This window comes from Diabrotica virgifera, chromosome 3 (assembly GCF_917563875.1).
Source record: "Diabrotica virgifera virgifera chromosome 3, PGI_DIABVI_V3a".
Classification (NCBI taxonomy): Eukaryota; Metazoa; Arthropoda; class Insecta; order Coleoptera; family Chrysomelidae; genus Diabrotica; species Diabrotica virgifera.
In genome coordinates, this window is record NC_065445.1 from 270,762,522 (window position 1) to 270,774,808 (window position 12,287).

Below are 12,287 nucleotides of genomic sequence, written 5' to 3' on the forward strand. Positions count from 1 at the left end.
TATGTCAAAAACTATCAACTTTAGAGAAAAGTCACTAAAGACCTTTTCTGTTTGGAATGATCCAAAAAACCAAAAAAACTTTGTTCCATGCAAAAAAAAATAATTTTAGGAAAAAAAAACGTTTAAAAAATTTTTGACCCACTTTTGGTCCTGGCAACATGCAAATTTGTTAAAAGGGGTCCTTTTTGAGTAAGATTGTGCAAAAAATCCAAATCGGAATATTTTTCCTAGCGGATGCGCAGTGGCTTTCTGGACTAACCCGGGGTGGGTCTTGGCTGACTGCACAACTCGCTTCCATCTCGAACTCTCTTACTTCTTCAAAAGTATATATTCCAACCGTTAGATCTTCGGGTTCTGCTACTTGATTATTATTTTGTTACCTTCATAATATACTTAATTTTATTGGTGTTAACTTGTAGCCCCATTCTTTTTGCTGCTGCTTCCAATGCCGTGAACGATTGAACCAGGTCCGCCTTTCTTCTTGCTGTGATATCAAGGTCATCTGCATACGTTAGTATTTGTACACTCCTTTAATTCTCCACTCTTACACTCCATTAATAATGGTCCTCTTGTTGTTATTCCAGATATTCTCTAATAGCTTTCTCCAGGGCAATGTTGAATAGAAGGCACGATAAGCTTGTTATCCATTCATGTCATCACTTAAAATAACTATATAGTCTGCATATCTGATTGTATTTATCAGAATTCTATTAACTTTCACACCCCATTCCAAATTATGGAGCGCTTCTTTAAATAGGTATTCTATCTGAATATAAATTGAACAACAGTGGGGACAGTATACAATCCTGTCTGACACCTATTTGTATTTGACAAAAAAGTTGAATGGCAAAAGAAAAGAATGAAGAATAGGAAGAAACATGTGCAGAAACTGAACAATACATACGAGGAACAAGGAAATGTGAATCCTGGAAAATATTAAAATCTTAAATACCATCGAACAAGTCAAAATACAATACGTATAAAAAGAGAGTGGGAAAAATGCTATAAAGAACTACCTACTCACAGAATACCCAGATTTCATGGAGACAGACACACAACATGAATAACAACGAAAATTTTTATCTCCATATATTATAGAAAGAAAGGTTAATCCATTTTTTAAACTTCACTAAGTTTGTGAAGATCGCTTCATTATGAATGAACACAAAAGGAAAACAACTTGAATTTAAATCGAACAAAAACATGTCAGCATAATATTAATTGCAAAAGAAATTACCAACTGAAAGAATTTGAAACATTAACAGTTTTTTTAATACATAGCTTCGTTACACAAAGAACACTTGGAAATCCCTTGAATTGTTAAAACAACTGCTGTAGCCGATTCTTGTAAATAATAACTATAAAACATTCCATATAAAATAGAAGTTTGCCTTTTAAATCACTAGGAAATAAAAAAAAATAAGGGAAACAAAAGCAAATGTAATATTGATCAAATTGATCACGCAATTACTGCATGATAAAAATATCTAAACTAAAGCAACAATTGTTTAAAGATTAAAAAATCGATGTATAAAAAATATATAGATACATAAAGGGTGGAACTTAAATAAATATTAAAACACATGCACTTCTCCACTTAACGCATCACCTTAAAAATGGGTAATTTTTGATGTCTCGAATTTCCTAAACCTGTTGTCTGATTTAAGTGATTTTTGAAGTTATACTTCTTTACGGGCGTAATGACGGTGAAATTTTATATGGGAAAACCTAGCGACCGGGCGCATGCGCATTATAACTTTGTTCTGATTGGATGTTCAAATGACATGACAAAAATTATCCAATATGGCAGCTGTGGCACAGCTGTGGGACTGTGCATGGTTTGGTTATAATGTATGCTTGTTGCGTTTTAAAATTTGTAGGAAGAGAAACAACAAACAAAAAGTTAGTTAATGGTTATACTGCCTTTTTAAATAGTTTTCATATTATATTTTTGGACTTATTTACATAGAAGAGATGATTGTTGCATGCCATTGTGAAAGCTCATCAAACTGTGCCTAGTATGAGTGCCGCAGATCTCGCTTATTCAAAGCTAAAGAATCTTTCACTGGTAAGTGTTTTATAAATAGTTGATCAAATTTTGTTATGATATTTGAACATAGCCACTTTGCACGACGCAAGTGATTGCGAAATTTATTAGTCGTTATACGGGCTCCGATACCTACCTTGAACCTACCAAAATACATAAGTAGTATGTAATACTTTTATTTTACACCTTAATATTCACCTAATATATTGTCTTCTTACTCTATGTTTTGTTGTATTTTTTCAATTCTAAATCATTTCAATTCAAAATCAAAGTAATTTGATTTACATAAGTTAAAAATGTCAAAAGGTTAATCTGTTTAGTTAGACGATCTTCGCACATAATGACAAGCTGTCTCTGTGGCGAAGTTTTAATGCGGGTGAATCGCAATACAACGCAAATACCAGCCGCGTGGTAAGTTGGTTCGAATCCCAATAGAAACTTTTATTTTTTTATTTTTTTTTTATACATTTTATGATTGTAAGTATATTTATTATATAATTTTATTTTCAGAAAATACGTATTTAGTTAAAAAATTTTCCGACAATTAATGTTCAGAAATCATTTGTGGCATTTTTAATGTGTTTTTTGGCACTGTTTTAATAAAAATGTTTGAGAAGTAGTAAGTATAAATTAATTTAATATTTAAATAAAATATAAATAAAAAGTATATTAATTTCGTTTATAATCATATAATCATATAATAGAAGTATAACTTCTTACGTGCGTACAAAGTACACACACATTCTTTTTTTCATATGTTATATGTAGCCTTATTTTTTAACAATATTGCTGTAATAATATTGTTGCTAGACAGGTAAATTGTCATTGTATACCGGGTGTATCAATCCAACTATGATTTTTTTCTCCAAGTTCGCGTGACCCTGTGGAATATTCTAGCATTTATAAATTACTGAAAAAAAACCCAACTATAGCCTCATGTTTTCTAAACATTCTGTTTTTTGATTCATTCGTTTACGTTGGATAATAAAAAAGTTAGCTAATACCTACTTTAACAACTAACCTTGTTTTTCGTCAATACAGGGTGTTTTTAAATAAGTATGGCAAACTTTAAGAGGTAATTCTGCATGAAAAAATAATGACAGTTTGCTTTCTCAACGTATGTCCACAAATGCTTCGTTTCCGTGAAAAAGGGGGGTTTGAATTTTTCTTACAAACTGACCATTTATTTATTGTTCTAAAACCGGTTGAGATATGGAAAGGAAATTTGGTGGGTTTTAAGAGGTGGTTATTGTGCATTTTTTGACATACAATATTCACCATTGGCGCATATAAGGGTCATATTACCCGTATGCGCATCAATAGTAAATAGATTCCTAATTGTATATAAAAAAATGCGCAATAACTACCTCTTAAAACCCACCAAATTTCATTTCCATAACTTAACCGGTTTTAGAGCAATAAATAAATCGTCAGTTTGTAAGAAAAATTTCAACACCCCCTATCTCGGAAACAAAGCATTTTCATGCACAATTACCGCTTAAAATTTGCCATACTTATTTAAAAACACATTGTATTGACAAAAAACAAGGCTAGTTGTAAAAGTACCTAACTTTTTTATTATCCAACATAAGCGAATGAATCAAAAAGAGAAGGTTAAGAAAACATGAGGCTATAGTTGGAATTTAATTTCAGTATCCTATAAATGCTAGAGTCTTCCACAGGGTGACACGAACTTTGAAAAAAAATCACAGTTTGATTGGAGATGTTAAGTCACAATGGCGACCTCTCGTGGATTTAAGCGGAACTAAAATTGAGGGTGTTTTTCTTTTAATTGGCCTGCTATAATGGGCGGGAGTTTTTTAATGTCAAATCGTTGTCAGTATTTTCGAAAATCAATAAAGTGAAAAAATTAGTAGTCCCATCGATTAATATATCAGCATCAGTAGAATCAAAAGAACGTGTTCGTCTTAAATTTACTCCAAATAATCTGCAACACAACACACACATAAGAACACTTTTGATAAATCGTTTGTAAGATTTTAATTAAATCTTTTGTATTAAAATTTATTAATTATATTGATTTTCGGAAATACTGACAACGATTTTAAAAACGATTTGACATTGAAAACCCCCATTATAGCAGGCCAATAAAAAGAAAAACACCCTCAATTTTAGTTCTTCCGAAATCACTTGTGACTTAACATCGCCAATTGGTGCACCCAGTATACAATGACAATTTACCTGTCTAGCAACAATATTATTACAACGATATTGTTACAGAATAAGGCTATAACATGTTAAAAAAATTACTTAAATAGGACAAGAGAGGTTTAGGGAATTCGAGGCATTAAAAATGACCAAGGTGCGTTCATTTCTTGGAGAACTGTATAAATAAGTATGTTCAGTCTGTGTACTTTTAGTTGTATTTCAACAAGTAGTGACTGAATTCCAATCTACTACTATTTTTTGTTTTAAACAACCAATAAATGACGGTTTGTAAACAAATAATTTTCAAGAACTCTTCATTGAATCAATTTGATATATATCGTTTTACACGACCAGTAATAACCAACATGTTATAAAAACAAATGCATCCTTACTGCACCTGGCTTCTACTTAGACTCGTATCAATTAAGTAATTTAGCAACAATTAACGCAATGTTATGGTTAATTTTGTATGTCATTGTCGCAAGCTTATTCTGATTTTTTTATAGGTATAAAAGTCATGTCAATTTCTTTGTTGATTTTTAAGGTCACGTGGAACAATTTTTCTTATGTTAAATAGTATCTTGTGATATTTCAAATACATAAAAACTCGATAAACAAGTAGGTACAATTAAACTGCTCGTCAAAAGTTAGGGATATAGAAAATTATGCTTATTTTTATAGTTGATTTTTTCGTGAACCGATTAACGGTTCCGCTAATTTTTTTTTATTATTTTAGAATTTTCTTTAGTATTTACACAGTTGTGCAAATGTTTACTCAAACTTCTGTTTTGTACTTATACCGGGTGGAAGAACAGAAATGTTTTCTTATGTTAAGTTTGAGACACCCTGTAGGGAGGACGAGTTACAAATGAATACAGTATACAGCAGAATCGTATTGTAGTCTTATGTTTTGCGAACATTTTGTTTTTTGAATGTCCCTGATATCTTTAGAAACAAAAAAATAGACAATTTTGTAGTTTCAAATGTGTTTCAACCGAAACAAAAGTTTGAGACACCTTGTAGGGAGGAGAGGCACCTTCACCTTGTAGGGAGGAAAAAGCACAAAGATGGGTATACATCGATACTATGTTGTAGGCTCGTATTTTACGAATATTTATTTTTTTTAATTTCTCTGATATCTTTAATAACAATGAAACTAGTCGGTTTTACTCTTTAATATGTATTTTAACTGATTGCATGCGATACGTGAGGTGGCCATGTCTTATAATACCGCTAAGAAGAAATTATTTTCTACATATAGTGCGAAAAGAACAGAGTGTTTAAAGAAAAATATCTCTGTAAAGTACCTCTCGCAATTTAAAGAGCCTTCACGTAAACACCAAATCCGTACTTATTCTCAAGGAAATTCCACTCCAAAACGTCAGAGCCTCCATTAAACAATCTCGTCTCTCTTATGTTGGGTTGTGCATATACCGCTTACCTGGTCGACAAATAACTCTTGTAGGTGTCAATAAGAACTGTTCACCTTATTGACCATATGTGCCTTTCTGTTTTTACAGTTTTGTTAACTATTATTTTTTAGTCTTAATTTAGTTTTGTTTCAGTTAAAATGCATGTTAAAGAGTAAAACCACCTATCTTCTTTGTTTCTAAAGATATCAAGTACACTCAGAAACCAAAATGTTCACAAAATATAAGACTACAATACGATTCCGACGTATATTAACATTTGTACCTCGTCCTTCCTACAGAGTGTCTCAAACTGAACATAAGAAAAACGTTTCTTTTCTTCCACCCGGCATAAGTACAAAAAAGAAGTTTGAGTTAATATTTGCACAACTGTGTCAATACTAAAAAAATTCTAAAGTAATAAAAAAAAAGAATGTGTGTGTACTTTGTACGCACGTAAGAAGTTATACTTCTATTATAATATATGTAATCTAACTTCATATTATGATTTCAACGAAATCAATATACCTATCTACTTTAAACAGTTTTTTGTATTGTATTTAAATATTAAACTAATTTTAGAAACAACAAAAAGAAAACCAAAAATTAAAAAAAGGATATGACTTTGTCCGGATTTGAACAGGGAACCTCTCGATCCCTGGGTGAATGCTACCGATCAGCTGCCACCGCTTTTGTATTCAGTCGATCATTTCTAGGACATAATTACAAACACGGTGACAGTGACAGATACATTACTTAAAAATAAACATTTTCAATAATGCTTATTAGGAAGAAGGCAAATCCACAGACATAAAAATTATAATAAATATATTTACTAAAAACACTAATAATATATTCTTTTCACGCGCACCTTATTTGCGCTACATAACTTAAAAGATGTAGCGACTAATACCATACTGTCGGTGTGCGCATGTGCCAGGGAATGTAAAAATTCACCCTCGTCCCTAAAGAAGTATAACTTCAAAAAAATTAGCAGAATCCGTTAATCGGTTCACGAAAAAAACAACTATGAAAATGAGCATAATTTTCTATATCCCTAACTTTTGACGAGCAGTTTATTACTATGAATCCTCGTACAGGGTGAGTTATTATGCAACATAGTCGATCATTCCATTATGGATCTTCTTCTTCTTTAAGTGCTGTCTCCCAATAGGAGGTTGGATATCATCATCACTATCTTTACTCTATCTACCGCTGCTTCGAAGAGTTCTATAAATCTGCATTTAAACCAGTCTCTTAAATTCTTCAACCATGACACTCTTCTTCTTTCTATACTCTATCCGTCTCTTATATTTCTTTGTATTATGAGTCTTAGCATTTCATATCGCTGTCCCCTCGTTACGTGTCCCAGATATTGCAACTTTCAACTTTCTGATTTTTATTGTGTTTATTATTTCGCATTCTTTGCCCATTTCTCGCAATTCTTTCGTGTTCGTTTTCTTCTGTGTCCATGCTATTCTAAGCATCCTTCTGTAACACCACATTTCAAATGACTGTAGCTTATTTGTGTGTTCTTGCATCAATGTCCAGCTTTCAAGTCCATATTGCAGTATCGAGAACACGTAGCATCTCTTAGCTCTTACTCTCAGTTTTTATCTAAGGTCTTTGTTGCAGAGAATTCTTTATCTGGTTCTTATTTCTGTTGTTGATCATTTTTTTTCTGAAATCCAGGTTTCTAGGTATTTGTATAATTAGTCCAAAAACCAATTATATAAATAGTCATGCCAAAGACACTCAAAACACGATGTTGTACTTGTACTTTCCATTTTTACTGGTTTTGAAAAATGTGAAATACAGAGTCATCATTTTCATAATACGTGGGTACTCCGATTAGTACTTAGCCTCTCCGCTCGAGAGCGCCACTATCGCAAAAGAAATCTACTATTACTATTGTATAATACATTCTTGTTGACGGTCTGTGTCAAAAACTCAGCGAAATCGGACTATGTAGTTTTGTTTTGACCGCGTGTGGAAATGAACGTGTTTGAGGATTTTAGAAAAATAAAAAAAGAGCAACATCGGTCGGTGTTTTCAATTTTGTTTTAGGAAGGGAAATAATAGCACAGCGAAATCAAAGAGCGCTTGAATGTCGTGAATACGGTAACTCTTCTCCTTCGATGGCGACGGTAAAAATTGGTTTAATGAGTTGTGACAGGGTAGCACGTTGGTTTTTGATAAGTCAGAGCAAAGTGCTCCGGAAACGGCTACCATGGAGGATAACCTGAAAAAATCCATGATCTCGTATTGGCAGACCACCGACTGAAGATGCGCGAGATAGCTGAGACAGTAAGTAGGCATCTCAAAAGACCTTCTTCTTCTTAAAGTTCCCTCTCCTATCGGAGGTTGGATATCATAATGGCTATGGTCACTTTGTTGGCTGCTGCTCTGAATAGTTGTAATGAACTACAGTTAAACCATTCTCTAAGGTTCCTCAGCCAGGAGATGCGTCTTCTTCCTATGCCTCTTCTTCCTTGGATCCTTCCTTGCATAATAATTCTCAGCAACTCATATTTTTCTCCTCTGGTAATGTGACCCAAATATTCCAGTTTTCTAGTTTTTATACTTCTCAAAAGACCGTGTGGGTCATATTATGCGTGAAATTTTGGGCATGAAAAAACTATCGGCGCGATGGGTGCCGCATTTTCTCACTCAGGACAACAAGCCCAACCATACGATCACTTCAGAGCATTGTTTGAAGCTGTTTAAGCGTAATGCGAAGGAGTTTGTCGTATTATTTCATAACCGTTGACGAAACATGGGTGCACAGATACACACTAGAGACCAAGGAAAGCGAAATAGTTGACGTCACCCCGCGAACATCTTCCGAAGAAGGCGACCACTGTCGTATGGGCCGCAAAAGTAATGGCCACCGTTTTCTGGGATTCACAACGTGCGATTTATATCAACTTTCTGTAAAAGGATAAAACGATCACAGGGCTTTACTATGACGAATTTTTGGGCCGATTCGACGCCCAATTGGCGCAAAAAATACTCTTCCACCATGACAACGCACATCAAAACTACGCCGTCGAATTGGGCTACGAACTGCTGTTCCATCCACCGTATTCTCCAGATTTGGCACTGTGCGACTTCTTTTTGTTTCCAAACTTGAAAAAGTCACTCGCTGAGCACAACTTTAAGTAGAATGAGGAGTTCATCACCACCACGGAAACCTACTTAGCAGACCTCGAGAAAACGTATTTTTCAGACGGGTTAAAGAAGTTGAGGCATCGCTGCGTCAAGCGTGTCCAAGCTATAAGGAGACTATGTTCAGAAATAAATCACGACTTTTTCCAAAATGTTTGTTTTGTTGTTGTAGGCTAAGTACTTATCGGACGCCCTAGTATATTAATATTTTTTACTTTATGGAGGAGTAAACAACATACATGAATTATGCATACAATTGAGATTTACCTAAAGAACCACTTAATCAAAAAGCGGTTACATTTTTGAACTGCTAATTATATTAAAATTTTTAATTTATGATCATCACTGGAATTAATTATGCGACTGATTATATCAAGATTAATAAAATTTAGAAGGTTGTTCGTGTAATGGATTACTCCAACCTCCACTTTTGTTATTTGTGATCACATTAACGCGAAGTAGCGAGTGAGAAACAACAAAATATCAAAACTTAATCCGATTTTGGTGATCCTCTTTCTTTTTTTTTAACAAGTTGGAGGTTAGTGAGTTAATGGTGTTTGTTCTAAAACTGTTTTAGTCGTTTTTTTTTTGTAGTGGATTCGCTTAGGAATTAAAGTTTTATGATAATAAGCAGTGTAAATAAATTTTGTTGTAGGTACTGAGAGTTTTATTTCTTTCTGTTCGAGGTTTACTATTTCAAAAAGATCACTTAGAAGAGTGTTTAGAATTTTTCTATTAGATTTAAAAGTTTTTTGATTTAGAAAAAAGTTAGGTATTTTTTTTTTTCGTTTTTAAATATGTACACTGCGGTGCAAAAAAATCGATCCACTAAAAATTTGGTCATTTTAATAATATTGTTGCTAGACAGTCAAACTTTCATTGTATACCGGGTGCACGAATCAAACTGTACTTTTTTCTTAAAGTTCGCATCACCCTGTGGAATATTCTATCATTTATAAAATACTAAAATTAAAACCCAACTATAGCCTCAAGCGTTCTTAACATTTTGCCTTTCGATTAATTCGCTTATGTTGAATAATAAAAAAGTTAGGTACTTTAACGACTGGCCATGTTCGTCATCAGTACAGGGTGTTTTCTAAATAAGTGTGACATAAAGGGGTAATTTTACATGAGAAAATAATGACAATTTGCTTTATAATCATAATATGTCCGCAAACGCTTCGCTTCCGAGATACGGAATGTTCAATTTTTGTTTTACAAACTGACGATTTATTTATTGCTTTAAAACCAATTAAGATCTGCAAATAAAATTTGGTGGGTTTTAAGACGTAGTTATTGCACATTTTTTAACATACAATTAAAAATTGCATATTGACCATTGGCGTACGTACGGGTAATATTATCGGTCATAATAATTAATCGTTTGCGCGCCAATGGTGAATGTTAAATTCTTAATTGTATGTCAAAAAATGTGCAATAACTACGACTTCTTCTTCTTCTTCTTGTGCCACTCCTATCGGAGATTGGAAATCATCCAGGCTACCCTGACTTTGTTTACAGCTGACTTAAAAAGTTCATTAGTGGTGCTACTACGACTTAAAACTCACCAAATTTGATTTGAATATCTCAACTGGTTTTAAAGCAATAAATAAATCGTCAGTTTGTAAAAAAAAAATTGAACATCCCGTATCTAGGAAACGAAGCGTTTGCGGACATATTATGATTATAAAGCAAATTGTCATTATTTTCTCATGTAAAATTACCCCTTAAAGTTTGTCGCACTTATTTAGAAACACCCTGTACTGATGACGAACATGACCAGTTGTTAAAGTATCTAACTTTTTTATTATCCAACATAAGCGAATGAATCGAAAGACAAAATGTTAAGAAAACCTGAGGCTATAGTTGGGTTTTAACTTCAGTATTCTATAAATGCTAGAAAAATCCACAGGGTGATGCGAACTTTGAGAAAAAAACACAGAAAAAAGCATACAAGGTTTCTATTCGGAAAAAAGGAAATTCGAAACATCAAAAATGACCAAATTTTTTGTGGATCAATTTTTTTGCACCGCAGTGTAAGTATGGCAAACTTTAAGGGGGTGTTGAAATTTTTCTTACAAACTGACGATTTATTTATTGCCATAAAACCGATTAAAATATGCAAATAAAATTTGGTGGAATTTAAGAGGTAGTTATTGTGCATTTTTTACATACAGTTATTAATGTTATGTTTACCAGCGCACATAAGGGTCCTCTTACCCGTATGCGCGCCAATAGTGAATATTAAATTCCTAATTGAATCGATCATTGCGAAAAAAAAATATAATATGTTACAATGTGTAAATTTCTCAGGAAACGTAAAAATCTTTTCATTAATAGTTGGATATTCTGAGGTAATACTGTATTTTATAATAAGTATTATGGGTTATAAATGCATCTTTCTGAAACACAAAAAACGTCTAAATGATGCAGTGGCGGATCCAGGGGAGGGCGATGGAGGCGGTCGGTTCCCCCTCTCTAACCAAAAGTTATAATATATAAAGATTATAAAAATATTCATTTATTCATTTATTTTTCATAGAAATTTAGTCAATCGTTGCAAAATGTTGCGTATTTTTTTATATTTTTCAAATTTTTTCAGTTTGAAGACTTATGTGGTTTTCGAAATGAACAATAATTTTTAATGTTTTTTCTTTATTTTCAGATTTTCAGCAAGAAACAGTCAAAACACATTGAAATTTAGATATATTATGTACCGATCTACATACAAGAAAAATATTAAATGTTACTTAGTTTTTTTAGATATTAAATTTTTAATTTTGTGGACTTATGTTGTTTTCGAAATGAACCATGATCCTTAATGTTTGTATTAAAACTTTCTTTATTGTCAGCAAGAAACAGTCAAAATACACAAGTAAAGGGCATGTGTTGTTTTCGAACTGACCGAAAAACATACCGACCTACCATACAATATTTAAACATAATATAAACAATAACTGGCGTTGTTTTTGCGCGGAATGGTTAATTTAAATCTTAAAAACATCATGGCGTCGAAGTTTTTTTTACCCAAAATATGGACTTGTTTTCGCACTGACACCAATTTAATTGTATATCAAAAAATGCGCAATAACTACATCTTAAAACCCACCAAATTTCATTTGCATATCTTGACCGGTTTTGCAGCAATAAATAGATAATTCGTCAGTTGAATGCGAAGCGAATGAATCAAAAAGAGAATGTTAAGAAAACATGAGGCTATAGTTGGGTTTTAATTTCAGTATTTTATAAATGCTAGAATATTCCACAGGATGGCACGAGAAAAATCACAGTTTGATTGGTACACCCGGTATTTATACAATGACATTTTACTTGTCTAGCAACAATATTATTACAGCGATATTGTTAAAGAATAAGGCTATAACATGTTAAAAAAATCACTTAAATCGGACAACGGGTTTAGGAAATTCTAGACATTAAAAATGACCAATTTTTAAGGTGGTGTATTAATTTCTTGGAGAAGTGTAATTTACCGG

General features: G+C 32.8%; 1 protein-coding gene and 1 long non-coding RNA gene across 3 annotated transcripts in view; one reads left to right on the top strand and one right to left on the bottom strand.

The window, feature by feature from the left end:
* The window catches only part of LOC126882435 (uncharacterized), a 61,030-nt gene extending 49,450 nt beyond the window's left edge, over nucleotides 1–11,580 (top strand). Inside the window, exons 1-2 of one of the 2 annotated variants that reach the window (XR_007697346.1) lie at nucleotides 9,242–9,331; nucleotides 11,459–11,580. This is a non-coding gene — a long non-coding RNA (uncharacterized LOC126882435). Of the gene's footprint in view, nucleotides 1–9,241; nucleotides 9,332–11,458 lie in introns of those variants that run through there. The other variant, XR_007697345.1, reaches the window with a different exon arrangement.
* The window catches only part of LOC114325557 (uncharacterized), an 88,951-nt gene that overhangs the window by 75,432 nt on the left and 1,232 nt on the right, over nucleotides 1–12,287 (bottom strand). The window lies entirely within an intron of this gene.